The following is an 18,054-nucleotide window of genomic DNA, read 5'->3' on the forward strand; positions in this document are numbered from 1 at the left end:
AAATAATCCTGCAAGCCCAACCGCTTTGGGCATTTTTAGATGAGGGCAGGTTTTCCTATGGAAAGTTTAGCGAGCTGGATATTTCTGTAGACCTGCTCTTGCTGGTAATCATCACCGCACCGACAACCATCTGCGTCAGTCTGTTTATTCATTGCCATGTTATTCAAGGGAAATGAAGATAAACGGGCAGAGCCAATTTGTCTGAGGAGACTAGAAGAGAAATGTGGTAGAGGCATAGATCTTAAAGATGGAATCAAGACATCGCGAGCAAGCCTCTTATTTACGAAGCCAGTGAGGGTCTGTGTTCACAATACGGGCCGGAGGGAACATTAAAGAACTGCTGGAAAGAAAAACAAAATTCTGATTTCTGGGGCTTCCTTGGTGGCCCAGTGGTTGGGAATCAGCCTGCCAATGCAGGGGACACGGGCTCGATCCCAGGTCAGGGAAGATTGCACATGCTGTGTAGCAACGAGGCCCGTGGCCTGCACTCCAGTGAACCTGCACGCTGGAGCCTGGGACCTGCACCTACTGAGCCCTAGCACCTGGAGCTGGGGCTCTGCAATGAAGGGAAACCATCGCAATGAGAAGCTCGTGCACCACAATTAGAGAGGGGCTTCCACACTCGCTGCAACCAGAGGAAGCCCATGCATGGCAGCGAAGGCCCAGTGCAGCCAAAAATACAAAAAATAAATAAAATAAAATAAAGACAATTCTTACTTGTTATCACTACCAACAGTGGGACAAAAGGCTGCAGACACAGCTGCTTTAAAAAAAAATATTTATTTTAGTTGGAGGCTGATTACAATATTGTAGTGGCTTTTGCCACCCATTGACATGAGTCAGCCATGGGTGGACATGTGTTCCCCATCCTGAACCCCCCTCCCACAGCTTTACTTCTGGCATTGCTGTCAAATTTGACATTTCTGCCAAAAAAGAAATAAGAAAAAGTGTGTTCCCTGAATCTGATCAGAAGAAAGCTTCAGGCCAGTCCCAATTGAGAGCACGCTTCCCAACAACTGGCCTGTACTTTTGGAAAATGCCAGTCTCATTTAAGACAGAGAAAATAGACCTGGAAAGTAAATGCAGTATGGATCAGAGGAGAAGATTTCCGTAAAAATCTGATTGGGAAATTTGGCGAAATCTGAATCGGGCGATAGTAATGTATCAGTATTAAATGTCTTCAGTTTAATAATCACGTTGTTCTTAGGAAGGGGCTTCCCTCATAGCTTATTTGGTAAAGAATCCGCCTGCAATGCAGGAGACCCTGGTTCAATTCCTAGGTGGGGAAGATCCACTGGAGAAGGGATAGGCTACCCGCTCCAGTATTCTTGGGCTTCCCTAGTGGTTCAGATGGTAAAGAACCTGCCTGCAATGTGGGAGACCTGGGTTCGATCCCTGGGTTGGGAAGATTCCTTGGAGAAGAGAAAGGCTATCTACTCCAGTATTCTGGCCTGGAGAATTCTATGGACTGTATAGTCCATGGGGTCACAAGTATTTAGGGTTAAAGGATAGGGTGTCAACAGTTCACTTGCAAAGGAATGGTTCAGAAAACACTCACGCAGATGATAAGCAAAGTGAATGAAAAGTTTTAGCTGGTAAATTTGCTGAAGGCACATGGAATGCTTTCTAGGCTTCTTGTGATTCTTTTATAAATTTAAAAATCATCCAGGATAAAAAGCTAAGAATTCTTTAGCAAAAATTGTTACTGTTTCAAAAGGTTGCTGCTACTGCTAAGTCGCTTCAGTCGTGTCTGACTCTGTGCGACCCCATAGACGGCAGCCCACCAGGCACCGCTGTCCCTGGGATTCTCCAGGCAAGAACACTGGAGTGGGATGCCATTTCCTTCTCCAATGCATGAAAGTGAAAAGTGAAAGTGAAGTCGCTCAGTCACGTCTGACCCTTCGCAGCCCCATGGACTGCAGCCTACCAGGCTCCTCCGTCCATGGGATTGTCCAGGCAAGAGTACTGGAGTGGGGTGCCATTGCCTTCTCCATTACTGCAGCATAAAAAACTAAAAAATCCTTTACGCTCCTCAGTGTGATGTGTAAATAGTGTTGGTTACTCAGCGAGTCTGACTCTCTGCTACCCCATGGACTGTAGCCCGCCAAGCTCCTCTGTCCATGGGATTCTCTAGGCCAGAATACTGGAGTGGGTAGCCTTTCCCTTCTCCAGGGGATCTTCCCGACCCAGAGATCAAACCCAGGTCTCCCGCATTGCAGGAAGATTCTTTACCATGTGAACCACCAGGGAAGCTGATATGTAGGGTGAACTTTAATTCTGCTGGTATGAATTCGTTGGTAAAAATGAAGTTACACATTATTTCTTAGCTAATAAATAATCATTTATGTGTAGCTAATTGTTCAAATGTATCCACAGTTAAGAAGTATTCTGTTTAGGAACTTCCCTGGTGGCCAGTGGTTAAGACGTCATCTTCCAGTGCAGAGGGGGGAGCAAGATCAATCCCTGGTCAGGGAACTAAGATCCCACATCCTGTGGGGCCAAAATGCCTAAACCTAAAAACAACAGAAACAATATTATAACAAATTCAATAAAGACTTCTAAAAAAAAGGAATGTTTTGGTTCAATTTCTCCAATTACAGTACTGATTTTAAATTTAAAAAAATCAAACAGTTAAATAATTAATAGTCTCATACTAATTTTTTAAAAATGTCAATTGCATGTTCAAACAAAAGGAAGAAGCTTAGCGGTGGGTTGATGTTTGACTGAAGTAATTGTTTGGCTAAAGGTCGTTGTTTGACTGAAGTAATTAACTGTTATTAGCCAATTTAGTAATCTCCAAGGACTAGTGGTAAGGAACCCGCTTGCCAATGCAGGAGACATAAGAGAGGTGGGTTTGATCTGTGGGTCAGGAAGATCCCCTGGTGGGGGGCTTGGCAACCCAGTCCAGTCTTCTTGCCTGGAGAATCCCACGGACAGAGGAGCCTGGTGGGCTAAAGTCCACTGGGTTGCAGAGAGTCCGACACAACTAAGCAACTAATACTCTTTGGTGTTCTCTGGCTGTTGACAAACAATTTCACAGAATTACCAGTGTTGGACAAGGCCAACCTAAAACTATAATGGTCAAGGAAAAAAAAAAAAAACCAAGACCATTCCATCGTCAAGTCAGAACGTGAACAAAAACACAAACATTCTCCAAACCAGCACATGCCCAAACGTGCCCCTTTTCCTGGTTCATACGAATGACTGCTGCTTGTTTACCGATTACAGCTTTGCTCTCACTTCCTGCCTTTCTAGAAGACTTCACGAAAATGCCCAGTGATACAATTACCTCTGCCTTCTTATAGCATCCAGTTCAAAGCCAAGCCCCACATTCTCGAGTCCTTCCCTCAGATCACCTAAACGCAAGCCCGTATTGTGTAGTAACCCCCTAGGGAGACGCCCTCCAGTTTCCGAGATGGGTGGTCTCCCTGGCTGCAGTGAATCGGTAAAGCCAACCGTAGTTATCTGCAGTTGTTTCCTTGTCTGGTCTTTGACTGGAAGATGTTTATATTATCATGATTCTCTAATGCTCTGCAATACTTTCTTAGAGGACTTTCAGTTCAGTTCAGTCGCTCAGTTGTGTCCAACTCTTTGCGACCCCATGGACTGCAGCACACCAGGCCTCCCTGTCCATCACCAACTCCTGGACTTCACTCAGACTCATGTCCATCGGGTCAGTGATGCCATCCAGCCATCTCATCCTCTGTCACCCTCTTCTTCTTCTGCCTTCAATCTTTCCCAGCATCAGGGTCTTTGGGGAAAATAAGATAAAAAGGTCCTTTTTCAATCACTGCATGCCAGGGTGACTTTTAAGGCAATGCCCTCTGACCACTGAGAATCCGAAAAACAAAGGTCGTTGGCCACTGGCTTGTCACTGCGACTTGTGTGGCATAGACAGTTTGGGCGTTTCTGACTGATCTATATTTCAGGTCACTGTAGGAAAGTAAAAGATTTATGGCTTATATTTATTATTTCCATTATTTTGCTTTTTTATTATTTCCCTTATTTCGGCCAATAAGTCATTGTAGAAATTAGATATCTAAGAAACAAGTTTTTCTTTTCTTTTTTAAAAAATGTGTTTATATTAATTGGAAGATAATTACTTTACAGTATTTTGATGGCCTCTGCCATACATCAGCATCAACTGGTCATAGGCAGACACATATCTCCTCCCTCATGAATCTCCGTCCCCACCCCACCACTTCATGTTGTCACAGAGCACCAGCTTTGGGTTCCCTGCGTCATGCATCAAACTCCCACTGGCTATCTATTTCACATTTGGTAATGCATAGTCAAGGCTATGGTCTTTCCAGTAGTCATGTATGGATGTGAGAGTTGGACTGTGAAGAAAGCTGAGCACCGAAGAATTGATGCACAGTTTAGTGCTGTTGGACAAGACTCTTGAGAGTCCCATGGACTGCAAGGAGATCCAACCAGTCCATTCTAGACGAGATCAGCCCTGGGTGTTCTTTGGAAAGAATGATGCTAAAGTTGAAACTCCAGTACTTTGGCCACCTCATGCGAAGAGTTGACTCATTGGAAAATACTCTGATGCTGGGAGGGATTGGGGGCAGGAGGAGAAGGGGATGACAGAGGATGAGATGGCTAGATGGCATCACTGACTTGATGGACAGGAGTTTGAGTGAACTCTGGGAGATGGTGCTGGACAGGGAGGCCTGGCGTGCTGCGATTCATGGGGTCGCAAAGACTTGGACATGACTGAGCGACTGAACTGAATTGAATTGAACTAAACTGAATGCATATTTTTGTCAGTCGCTTGGTTATGTCTGACTCTTTGCGACCCCATGAACCACAGCATGCCAGGCTTCCTTGTCCATCACCAACTCCCAGAGCTTGCTCAAAGCCTTGTCCATCGAATTGGTGATGCCATCCAACCATCTCTAATCTGTCGTCCCCTTCTCCTCCTGCCTTCAATCCTTTAGCATCAGGGTCTTTTCTAATGGTATATATATTTGAATGCCTTTCTCTCAAATCATCCCACCCTCGCCCTCTCCCACTCTGTCCAAAAGTCATTTCTTTCTGTTAGTGTCTCCTTTGCTGCCCTGCACATAGGATCGTCACTACCATCTTTCTAGATTCCATATAATTAATAAACATTATTTGTCTTTCTCTTTCTGACTTACTTCACTTTGTATAATAGGCGCTAGATTCATCCACCTCATTAGAACTAACTCAAATGTGTCCCCTATTATAGCTGAATAACATTCCATTGGCTTTATGTTCCATGACTTCCTTATCCATTCATCTGCTGATGGACTTCTAGTTTGCTTCCATATTCCAGCTATTGTACATAGCGCTGCAGTGAACATTTGGGTACATGTGTCTTTTCAATTATGGAAGAAACAAGTTTTAATTGGAGTGTTATTTTGAGTGTTATAAAAATAAATGTCAAAGATAATTAAAAAGTCGTAATTACTTGCTGACATTCTGCTAGGTGCTCAGTTTGCAAATAAATAAATCACCTTTGTGTTGTTTACTGAAGTAGAGACACACTAAGAAAACACAGAGAAGAAATAACATTCAAAGTTCATCTGTTAAGGAGAATAAATCACAAGTTGGTTGACATGAAAACATAGCGATAAAAATATAAATAAGGAAATCTGAGGAAATAGCAGAATGCTTTGAAATGATGATTGTGTAATGCTCTAAACTAATCGTTTATGCTCAGCATCTTAGAGCAACTGCTTACCTTAAAAAATACTCTGCCAGGGACTTGCTGGCAGTCCAGTGGTTTAGACTGTGTACTTTTATCGCAGGGAGCGTGGGTTTGATCTGTCTTCATGGAACAAAGATTCCCACGTCCCTCGATGCCAAAAAAAAAAAAGATGAATACCTTGTTTATTCTATTTAGTTGAAAAAATAATAAAGCTGCAACTGATGAGAGTTTATTGCTTTTAAATTTTATTGAACTATAGTCGATTTGTAATGAATCAGTTCCTGCTGTACAGTAGAGTGATTCAGTTATACATATATACATTCTTTTTGACAGTCTTTTCCATGATGGTTTATCACAAGATATTAAATGTATCTGGATAAGGAAATGGCAACCCACTCCGAAGTATTCCTGCCTGGAGAATCCCATGGACGGAGGAGCCTGGTGGGCCTACAGTCCATGGGGGCACAAAGAGTCGGACACGACTGGACATCTAACACTTTCGCTTTGATTGCATGCATGTGTACATTGAATGTGCGCTGTATGGCTCCCTGGTGCTGTACAGTAGGACCTTGTTGCTTTCCATTTTGTACGTAAGAGTTTGCATGTGGTAACCACAAACTCCCAGCCCTTTCCTTCCCTACCGCGTTCCCTTTGGGTAACCACAAGTGCCTTCCCTATAGGTGATGATGCTTTAGAATTGAAAGCAAGCGGCCTAAGCACACCGTCTTGTTGCCTGGAGGGTGGAAACCCAGGCGTGGAGAAATCTGCTAGAGGAGACGCCTGATTCTGATGTATTGATTGTCCCACCTTGCCGGCTTGCAGAAATTTAAGTGAAAGGTATCTTTCACCAATTCACCTGGACCTTTTTTTTTTTTTTCCCCTTACATTGTCCAATATATCAAAACTTGGGATGTAACAATAGTCTTTGACTCTGTGAGTAGACCGTCTAGAGCAGAGTTTCTCAGCCTTGGCCTCGCTGACATTCTGGGTGGGCTCATCCTTTGCTGGGGAGGACGTTGTCCCTCGTGCTGCGGGATGTCTTGTAGCATCCCTGGTCTCTACCCTCAGGATGATGGTAGCATACCTCCCACACCTCATCCCAGGGTGACAACCAGCACTGTCTTCAGACCTGGCCACATGTCCCACGGGGCAGGGAGGGGAACGCTCCCCAAGCTGGTAGAACACCTGTACCCCAAACAACTCAGTGCAGTGATGCTCGCCAGCCTCACTTTCGGGGTCCCCGAAGGCTTGCAGAAGGAGGGGCAATTCTCCCTGCCAGGGTGTCGGGTGGGTCTTCACAGCTTTGCCTTAGATTTGTTCTTGTAAAGGGGTCTTCCCTGGTCTCATTATTCTCAACGCTTCTTTCCATCTTGGAGGTTGGTGTGGACGAACCTGCTTGTCAGATGGCGGTGGACAGGGGTGGGGTGCTGGGGTCCGTGGGGCCGCAGGGAGTCAGACACGACTTGGCGATGGGACAAGAGCAACAGAAAAGTTGGGAAAGGATGGCACCTACACGACATGGCAGAATCGGTACTCGGGGAGCTGAGTGCCGTCATCAAGACAATATGGTCTTCTCAAAGCAGTGTGTACGGGATGGGTGAACAGCAAGGTCCCAGCGTTCCAAACAGGGAACTACATTCAACATCCAGTGATAAGCCATCATGGAAAAGAATATGAAAAGATGTCTATGTGTAACTGAATCACTTTGCTGTACAGCAGAAATTAATACAACGGTGTAAATGAACATTAACATGATTTAAAAGAGAGAGAGAGAATAGAACGGCCTACAGCAGGCCTGCTGAGGTGGAAATTCAGTCCTGGCCGTGAAAGAGCTCTCGGTGCGTTCCCCAACTCCTTTGTCAGTCTCTGCGTTGGTGCACATGATATTAGAAGCTCCCTCTTGGGATGGTGGGGAAGAGCAAGGGATTGAATATTTGTGAAAGGCTCACAGTCTGGCACCTTACAATTTGCTCTGTGTGACTACTTGTGAAGTTCTGCAAAATCCTCACATAATTGGCAGAAACAGGACAGAATGTGAGCGGGGCATACCAAGTCTGCTGTTGTGTTTAAAAACTAAGAATGTGTTTAGGGAGTGTTCGTTTAATAGGGAAATTGGTGGGAGAAGGCCATGAGGATTTAGCTGTGGCTGAAAGCTGACTAATGCAGGCGGTCACGTGGGCAGATCCAAAAAGTCGTGGTCCACCTTCTCTGTTCAGGTCAGGTCAATCCTGCAGGGCTGTGGAGTCAACTTTACAGTGAGACAGCGCCAGTCTAAGAAAATGTTGGGATGAGGGAGGTGGTGGTGGTGGATGTTTCTGGAAGGAGACCGGGCAATACGTCCTCTGGAGAACAGCGTGAATGTACTGGGGCGTTTTGTCTGAAGAAGTCTAGCACGACCATGATCTCAAGACGCTGTCCGTGGTCTCAAGGCTGACATTTGGCTGTGAGAAGTGAAGCATTCCTTTGGCCTGGTGGAGCCAGTGATGAAGAACTCACCTGCCAGTGCAGGAGACACAGGAGATGCAGGTTTGATCCCTGGGTGGGGAAGATCCCCTGGAGGAGGACATGGCAACCCACTCCAGTATTCTCGCCTGGGGAAATCCCATGGACAGAAGAGCCTGGTGGGCTACAGTCCATGGGGTCGCAAGGAGTCGGACACTACTGAGCAACCTTCACTCACGCACTCAGCGGCATTTAACAGTTCGGTACACTCACATTGTTATGCGGTTCTCACCGTGATTCGTCTCCCGAGTTTTTCACCTTCCCAAACTGAAGCTCTCTCCGCTTTAAACACTAACTACCATTCTCCCTCCCTACCCCGTCACCCCTTCGTCCTGGCATCTACCGGTGTACTTTCAGACTATGAATCTGACTAATCTAGGTACCTCGTCTAAGTGCAATCAAACAGTATTTCTCTGCACCTACTGGATACCGCTTCAACTGATGTTGAAGCTGAAACCCCAATCCTTTGGCTGCCTGATGCGAAGAGCTGACTCACTGGAAAAGACCCTGATGCTGGGAAAGATTGAAGGCGGCACGAGAAGGGACGGCAGAGGATGAGATGGTTGGATGGCATCACCGACTCGATGGACATGAGTTTGGGTAAACTCTGGGAGTTGGTGATGGACAGGGAGGCCTGGCGTGCTGCGGTTCATGGGGTCGAAAAGAGTCAGATATGACTGAACAACTGAACTGAATGAATGACTGTATACTGTAATGCATTTTTAAGGTTAACAATATCTCCTACGAACACATTGTATCTTTTTTTTTTCCTCCGTGCTATACACTGAGTTCTCATTAGTTCAATATTTTATACATAGTAGTGAATATATGTCAGTCCCAACCCCCCGGGTTATCCCACCTCCCTGACCTTTCTTTTGGTCCATTCATGTGTTCTTACTACGTCTGTGTCTCTACTCTTGCTTTGCAAAATAGATTACTCTGTACGGTTTTTCTAGACCCCACATAGAAGTGTGACTACACAAGACTTGCTTTTTCTCTCTCTGGCTGACTTCATTCTGTATGACAGTCTCTACAGATGTCAGTTTTTAAATTTAAATTTATTTTCAATTGGAGGATAATTGCTTTATAATACTGTGCTGGTTTCTGCCATACATCATCATGAATCAGCCATAGGTGTACATATGTCTTCTCCATCTGGAACCTCCCTCCCACTTCCCTCCCCATCCCAGCTCTCCACGTTGTTACAGAGCCCTGGTTTGAGTTCCCTGAGTCATACAGCAAATTCCCACTGGCTGTCTAATTTTACACCTGGTAATGTATAAGCTGGAGCTTCCCTGGTGGTTCAGAGGGTAAAGCCTACAATGCAGGAGACCTGTGTTCAGTCCCTGGGTCGGGAAGACCCCCTGGAGAAGGAAATGACAACCCACTCCAGTACTTTTGCCTGGAAAATCCGACTGATGGAGGAGCCTGGTATACTACAGCCCGTAGGGTAGCAAAGACTCGGACCCAACTGAGCGACTTCACTTCCATTTTCAATGTATATGTTTCGATACTACTCTCAAATTCATGCCATCCTCTCCTTCCCCCCAGGTGCCCACGGTCTGTTCTCTATGACTGCATCTCCACTGCTGCCCTACAGATAGGTTCAACGGGACCATCTTTCTGGATTCCACACACATGGGTTAATATACGATAAGTGCTTTTCCTTTCTGACTTACTTCATAGATTCCTGTTTTGATTGGGATGCGGGACTGAAACCTTTAAGATATCTCCCAATACTAAGATTCAGTTTATCTGTAAATGCGATATTTACAAATACAATTTTTAGGATATGGTCAAAATCTCAAAGAGTAATGAAAGATTTATAATGAAACAACATAGTCCATGGTGAGTGAAAGTGAAAGTCCCTCAATTGTGTCTGACTCTTTGCAATCCCGTGGACTATACAGTCTATGGAATTCTCCAGGCCAGAATACTGGAGTGGGTAGCCGTTCCCTTCTCCAGAGGATCTTCTCAACCCAGGGACCGAACCCACGTCTTGCACATTGCAGGCAGAGTCTTTACCAACTGAGCCACCAGGGAAGCTCGAGAATACTGGAGTGGGTAGCCTATCCCTTCTCCTCCCAACCCAGGAATTGAACCAGGATCTCTTGCATTTCAGGCGGATTCCTTATCAAATGAGCTATCAGGGAAGCCCACACAGTCCATAGGATAACCCCGACCCTTCTTGTTCATAGACCCACTTTTTAAAAAACTTTTTATTTCGTATCAGGGTATAGCTGATGAACAATGTTGTGGTAGTTTCAGGTGGACAGCAAAGAGACTCAGTCGTACGTATACATGGATCCATTCTCCCCCCAACTCCCTTCCCATTCAGGCTGCCACATGACACTGAGCAGAGTTCCTGGTGCTGTCCAGCAGGTCCTTGCTGGTTCTCCATGTTAAATACAGCAGCATCTGTGTCCATCCCAGACTCCCTAACTGTCCCTTCCCCCATCCTTCCTCCTGGTGACCATCAGGTTGTTATAGAGCAAAGAGCAGAGTTCCCTGTACTGGACAGCAGGCCCTTGCTGGTTCTCTGTGTTAAATACGGCAGTGTGTCCATGTCCATCCCAGACTCCCTAACTGTCCCTTCCCCCATCCTTCCTCCTGGTGACCATCAGGTTGTTATAGAGCAAAGAGCAGAGTTCCCTGTACTGGACAGCAGGCCCTTGCTGGTTCTCTGTGTTAAATACGGCAGTGTGTCCATGTCCATCCCAGACTCCCTAACTATCCCTTCCCCCATCCTTCCCCCTGGGAACCATAAGGTGATTACAGAGTATTGAGCAGAGTTCCCTGTGCTGGACAGCAGGTCCTTGCTGGTTCTGCATGTTAAATACAGCAGTGTGTCCATGTCGACCCCAGACTCCCTAACTGTCCCTTCCCCCATCCTTCCTCCTGGTGACCATCAGGTTATTACAGAATATTGAGCAGAGTTCCCTGTGCTGGACAGCAGGTTCTTGCTGGTTCTCTGTGTTAAATACGGCAGTGTGTCCATGTCCATCCCAGACTCCCTGACTATCCTTTTTCCCCCATCCTTCCTCCTGGTGACCATCAGGTTGTTATAGAGTAAAGAGCAGAGTTCCCTGTGCTGTCCAGCAGGTCCTTGCTGGTTCTCCATATGAAATACAGCAGAATGTCCGTGTCCATCCCAGACTCTCTGACTATCCTTTCCCCCATCCTTCCCCTTGGGAACCATAAGGTTATTACAGAGCACTGAGCAGAGTTCCCTGTGCTGGACAGCAGGTCCTTGTTGGTTCTCCGTGTTAAATACAGCAGTGTCTGTGTCCATCCCAGACTCCCTGACTGTCCCTTCCCCCATCCTTCCCCCTGGTGACCATAAGGTTATTACAGAGGATTGAGCAGAGATCCCTGTGCTGTCCAGCAGGTCCTTGCTGGTTCTCCATATGAAATACAGCAGAGTGTTCGTGTCCATCCCAGACTCCCTGCCTGTCCCTTCCCCCTGCTTCCCTACAGCAGCCGTAAGAGTTCTCTAAGTCTGTGAGTCTGCTTCTGTTTGCCCAGTTCACTCGCATCCTCTCTTTTCAGATGCCACTCCTTCCCCGTCTGACTTCCCTCGCTCAGCACGACACTCTCCAGGCCCGTCCGTGTTGCTGCCGCTCATAGACCCACTCATAACTCTTCTTTTCCTACTTAGTGATGACTCTGTGTCTGTAACAGGAGTTTTGGAGTCCTCACTCTGGGTGTAGAGAATACAGACACTCTCCACTGGGTACTTGCTCAATGTGTGGCTCAATCCCATTCTGACAGTCATACCCACTGCTCCTCAGCCCTCTTTCCAACAGATTCACCGGCTCATTGTGTTAGTTCTGTAGCGACTGAAACTGGGTGATGTATCACCAAAGATACAGCACCTTTGAGAGCTCACATTTATTGAGGATTCCTTCTGGCAGGCCCTATCCCAATTGCCGTATGATGTCCGAATATCCCCTGGAGAAGGGAAGGGCAACCCACTCCTCTATCCTTGCCTGGAGAATCCCGTGGACAGAGGAGCCTGGCAGGCTATAGTCCATGGAGTCTCAAAAGAGTCAGACACAGTAAGCAACTAAACCACCGCCCCCGACCACCACATGGAATATAAATTAAAGAGACAGGGTGCATCTGTGAGAGAGAGGGAGAGATGCTGTTATCTCTGCTGTTTATAGGTTTCTGAAAGATAAAATTCCATTATTTTGCACACTCAGATGTCAATATTCAGGAGTTGCCAGCTCCTCCTCACTTTTCCTGTGTCATAATTATGTCAAAGAGAAGAATTCACTTTGGAATTTCAATTACCTGGAACCGAACTCAGAGTTTCTTGCCTCTCATCCTCGGAGGAGGCAATCTGACTTCCATTTGCCTGGTGTTGAGTGACCGACCTGTTTCAAGGCACCTAGGCCAGTGTCCCGGGTCTCCCCTGGTGGTCAGTGGTGAACAATCAGCCTGCAAGTACAGGGAACAATCCCTGGGTTCAATCCCTGCGGTCAGGAAGATCCCCTGGAGAAGGGAATGGGCACCCGCCCCAGTATTCTTGCTTAGAAATTTCTGTGGGCAGAGGAGCCTGGTGGGCTACACACAGTCCACAGGGTCACAAAGAGTTGGACACAAGTGAGCCACTGACACTTAGCCCTTTTTTCAGTTTCTTACGTAGTCGTGTTGGGCTGCAGTCAGGAAATCTGCATTTATCACAAGTGCCCTGAAGATGCTGGGATTTGAATGGCAGGGCTTTGCAGTGAAGTGGAGGGCCCAGAAGGGTGTGCAAAGGTGAATGAGGAGAACAGATTTCAGGGTTTTTAAGTGTAGTCACCTTGGTGCATGCGTTGGTCTCAGCAAGGGGGCTGTTAGATTCCAACCTTATTTCCCTGTGGCCCCTGCTTTGAACTTTCCAGCCCCCTGGTGACCGCCTATCTCTGGCACTGAGCAGACATCAATTCAGGGGTTGTAATCTAGTAGCAAAAGTGCCATCTCTCACCCAAATGAAGGCCTTCTTCCCACCCCAGCTTGCATAGACCAGGCTCAACCCCAGCCAGGGAGCCGTGGGGCAGGGGCCCCCTCTTACTGTCCTGCTCTCTTTGCCCACTTTGCCGTCCCATGCCCGTCTGTCACTTGCCTTCTCTGGCCACATCCTGTCCCGTGACTGTTCTCCCAAGCGTTCAGGACCCCCCTTTTGAGCTTCTTCCTAGCTGCTCAGTCTCTTGCCTGGCTGTTTGCGACCCCATGGACTGCAGCCCGCCAGGCTCCTCTGTCCGTGGGAGTCTCCACGCAAGAATTCTGGAGTGGGTTGCCATGCCCTCCTCCAGGGAGATCTTCCTGACCTAGCAATCGAATCTGCATCTCTTTAAGTCTCCTACATTTTCAAGCAGGTTTATTTTTTAACTTTTTTTTTTTTTTTTAACAGTAGCATCTCCTGTTTGGCTTTATGGTTGCCTGCCTAGAGTGTCTATGTGTGTGTGCGCCTAAGTGTATGTCGGCATGCATTTGTGAGGGTGTGTGTGAGGGAGCGTGTGTGTGCATGTGAGAGAGTGTGTGTGTCTCTGCACGTGTGTGTGTGTGTGTGTTTATTCTACTGCCGTGCCTGCAGACCTTCACTCAGTGCCAGGGCTTGCTGCGTTTCCCTCCCTGGAGCTTCTCTACAGCATCCTTGTCAGGACACTCTTCGGCGCCGTGTTGTAGAGCTGCCCTGTCTCCTGGGTTTGCGTCCCCTCTATAAATCTTATGGGCGTCACTCTCCTCTGCTCAGCTGTGTGACTCAATATTCCTCCTTGCACTCTCTGTCTTTAGCCCAGTGGTTCTTAATCAGGGCAGCGCCCTGGGGACACTTGACAATGTCTGCAGAGATGCCTGGAGTGTTTTAATTGGGGAAGACACTCCTGGCATCTAGTGGGTGGAGGTCAGGGATGCCTGTAAACCTCCCACCATGGCACAGGGCAGCCCGCATCCCATAGACAATCCAGCCCCAGACGCCAACAGTGCTGTGGCTCAAAAGCGCCGGTCTAGAATCTTCCAGAAGTCGTACATCCGTTAGTGACTTCACACTGCACAATGGTTGTTGTTGTCGATGTATTATATGAATCACCTACGTATCGTCAGTCTAAAAAGCTGTGGGCTCCCCTGGTAGTAGCTCATGCCAATGCAGGAGACGTGGGTCTGATCCCTGGCCTGGGAAGATTCCCACATGCAGGTTGGGCTACGAAGCCCAGCTTTTGAGCCTGGGCTCTGGAGCCTGGCAAGCGAAACACCCAAGCCCGTGTGCCCTAGCGCCAGTGCCCCATAGCAAGAGAAGCCGCCGGAGTGAGAAGCCTGCACACTGCGACTAGACAGCTGCTGTCACTCCCTGCAACTAGAGAAGAGCCCGTGCGGCAGCAAAGACCCAGCCCAGCCAAAAATACATTAATAAATACAATTATTTATATTAAAAAATTTTAACTGAAACATACTTGCTTTACAGAATTTTGTGGGTTTCTGTCATACATCAACAAGAATCAGCCAAACCTCCCTCCCAACTCTTTGCCCCATCCCACCCTTCAGCGTGTCCCAGATCCCGCGTCTGAATTCCCTGAGTCATACAGCAAGTTGCCATTGGCTCTCCATTTGACATATGGTAAGGTAAGTTTCCATGTTACTCTCTGCATACATCTCCCCCTCCCACCTCTCCTTCCCCACATCCATAGGTTTGTTCTCTAGGTCTGCCCTGAAAACGAATTCACCAGTGTCATCTATTTAGATTCCATATGTATGTATCCGTACACGATATTTGCACTTCTCTTGCTGACTTACCTCACTCGGTGTAACAGGCTCTAGGTTCGTCCACTTCACTGGAACAGATTCAGGTTCGTTCCTTCTTTCATGACTGAGTAATATTCCACTGCGTGTATGTCCCACAGCTTCTTCATCCATTTGTCTGCCGAAGGACGTCTAGGTTGCTTCCGTGTTCTGGCTGTTGCAAGTACTGCTGCAGTGGGCACACCTGTCTTTTTCAATTTTGGTTTCTTCAGGATATATACCTGGGAGTGGGATTGCTGGGTCATACGGTGGTTTTATTCCTAGCTTTTTAAGGAATCTCCACACCGTCTTCCATAGTGGCTATATCAGTTTATATTCCCGCCAGCAGTGCAAGAGTAAATGAAATTATTTGTAAAACATTTGTAAGAGAGAGAGCATATAAAATATATGCCAAGTGTCCTTTCTTGAACTGGAAGCCCGAGACCTACATTGTTAACTATTCCTGTTTATATTTCCAATAACAGACACAGAGTTCCCTGAGCCTACAGATAATCTGATAGCTGTCTTTAAATACATTTAAATGAACCAACCAGGACTTTAAAAAGTCCTATCTCCTGCTCCTCGTTTTTTTTTTTTTTTGTTTGTTTGTTCTTTTCTCACAAGTTATAAGGTGAGGCTTTTTGTGTACATTGGTATAGAAAATGCATAGTTCAATCTGTTAAATTGAACACACCACTGAAATACAGCCATACCATCCAAGGGGGAAAAAATGTATTTGCAAAAAATGTATCCTTAATTCCAAAAAACATTTTTGCACATCTTTTCCCCCTATTTTGCAAATCTTTCTCCCTCATTTTTGCAAAGACATCTGGGTAGTATCTCAAATCATTTGTCATTAGAGACTTTGACCTCTGGTTTCCTGTTTTTATTGAACTGCCAAGGCTTTTTTTAAATTTTTTATTCTGTATTACTCCACAGAGACAAACTGAGACATCTGTTTTGTTCTCGAGCCTGCCCCTCTCCTGTAGGTTCAGGGCCCCAAGCCTTCCAAGTGATAGGCACAGTGCAGCTCCAAGAGCTTCCTTGTTGTGCTGGCTGGAAGGGAAAGTCCCTTTCTGGGGTCTCCTGTTTGGAACATCTGTTTCATGTTACTCCAGCATTTGGCAGAATCACGTAATAAGATGGCAGGAGGCGGGAAAAATATGCTGCAATAAAAACGCCCTTAAAAAAAAAAAAAGACACTTGTTTCTATTTATTGCTTTGCAGAGTGTGGCTGAAGGCAGGAAGTCAAGTTACTATTGGCGCTGACATGGAAGGTCAGAGGGGACGACAAGTGTGGCTTAGTTAAAAAGCTGAGGCCCCGGTCTATTGTGACAGTTGTCCAATCCATCCAGATGTGTCCACACAAGCTCATCTCCATGAGCAGGGACTCACTCTGATACAAAAAGGCCCACCTCTAACAGGCATACATTATTATTATTTTTCCAGCTATATTGAGATATAGTTGACATAGGACATTGAGTAAATTTAAGGTGTACAAACTTATATGGACTGGACACATGTATACTGCTGGGTGATTGTCTCTGTGGGTTTAGCTGACTGCCTCCATTATGTCACATAACTTACCATTTCTTTTTGGTGGTTTCTTTTTTAAGATTTACTCTCTTGACAACTTTCAGGCACATAGCAGAATACCGTTAGGGTGACGGTGAAGGACAGGGGAGCCTGGCGTGGTACAGTCCATGGGGTCACAAAGAGTTGGACAAGACTGAGCTACAGAACAGCAACTGTTAAGTATAAGAGCTTCCCTCATGGCTCAAGCGGAGAAGGCAATGGCACCCCACTCCAGTCCTCTCGCCTGGCAAATTCCATGGACAGAGGAGCCTGGTGGGCTGTCGTCCATGGGGTCGCTAGGAGTCTGACACGACTGAGCAACTTCACTTTGACTTTTCACTTTCATGCACTGGAGAAGGAAATGGCAACCCACTCCAGTGTTCTTGCCTGGAGAATCCCAGGGACAGGGGAGCCTGGTGGGCTGCCGTCTATGGGGTCGCACAGAGTCGGACACGACTGAAGCGACTCAGCAGCAGCAGCAGCAGCATGGCTCAAGGGCTGAAGAATCTGCCTGCAGCGCAGGAGACACAGGAGACGTCGGTTCGATCCCTGGGTTGGAAAGATCCCCTGAGGGAGGGCATGGCAACCCAGTCTTGCTAGGGGAGATCCCATGAACAGAAAAGCCTAGTGGGCTACAGACCACAAAAGAATCAGATGGGATTTAGCCACTGAATAGCAAATCAACAACATGGAGAATTGTCTGCCATTCCAGTTCTCTCACAGTTATAGTTGATTTTTTTTCTGTTACACAGAGTCGCTAATGAACCTTTTTCTGTATGTTTCCTTGCATGAGTTTCTCTGCGACGTGTCCCCAGGAATGAAACTTCTGGGCTCAACGTGTGCACGTCTTCACGGTCACTAGGCGTGGCCAGCTTTCCTCCAAACCAGTTCTAGGATGTTGTCTTCCTGCCAGCGCTGGATAAAAAGCCCATTTACTCATAATTGCCAAAAAATTCATGGCGACCGAGTTAGCTCTTCCGGTGGCGGATGGATAAATAAACTGTGGTTCGTTCGCACAGTGCGGTAATTGTTCAGCAATGTCAGCACATGAGCTGGGAAGCCGGAAAGACGTGGAGAAAGCTGACGTGCGTACTTCTAGGTAAAAAAATAGCCTATCTGAAAAGCCTGTATGGTTCCAACTTCTATGACATTCTGGAGAAGGCAAGACCATAGAGATAGTAGAAAGGTCAGCCAGCGGTGGTGTGCACACACACACACAGAGCCAGGGGAACGGGGGGAGGTGTGAATAAGAGGAACACAGAGGATTTTCAAGGCAGTGAAACTGTTGTGTCTGATACTGCAATCGTGGCTACATCACAGTATATGTCAAAACGTAAAGTGTGCGCCACAAAGTGTGAACTCTAATGCAGATCACAGAATTCCCTTCATAACAACATATTAATACGGATTTGTGAATTGCAACAAAAGTGCCTTAGTAACACAAAATGTTAATTGTGGAGGCATAGTTGGGACTCCTCTGTGCTTTCTGAAATGTCTCTGCTCACATAAAGCTGCTCTCAGAAACTCTATTAGGAAAT

The sequence above is a fragment of the Capricornis sumatraensis genome, chromosome X, assembly GCF_032405125.1.
Source record: "Capricornis sumatraensis isolate serow.1 chromosome X, serow.2, whole genome shotgun sequence".
NCBI classification, from domain to species: domain Eukaryota; kingdom Metazoa; phylum Chordata; class Mammalia; order Artiodactyla; family Bovidae; genus Capricornis; species Capricornis sumatraensis.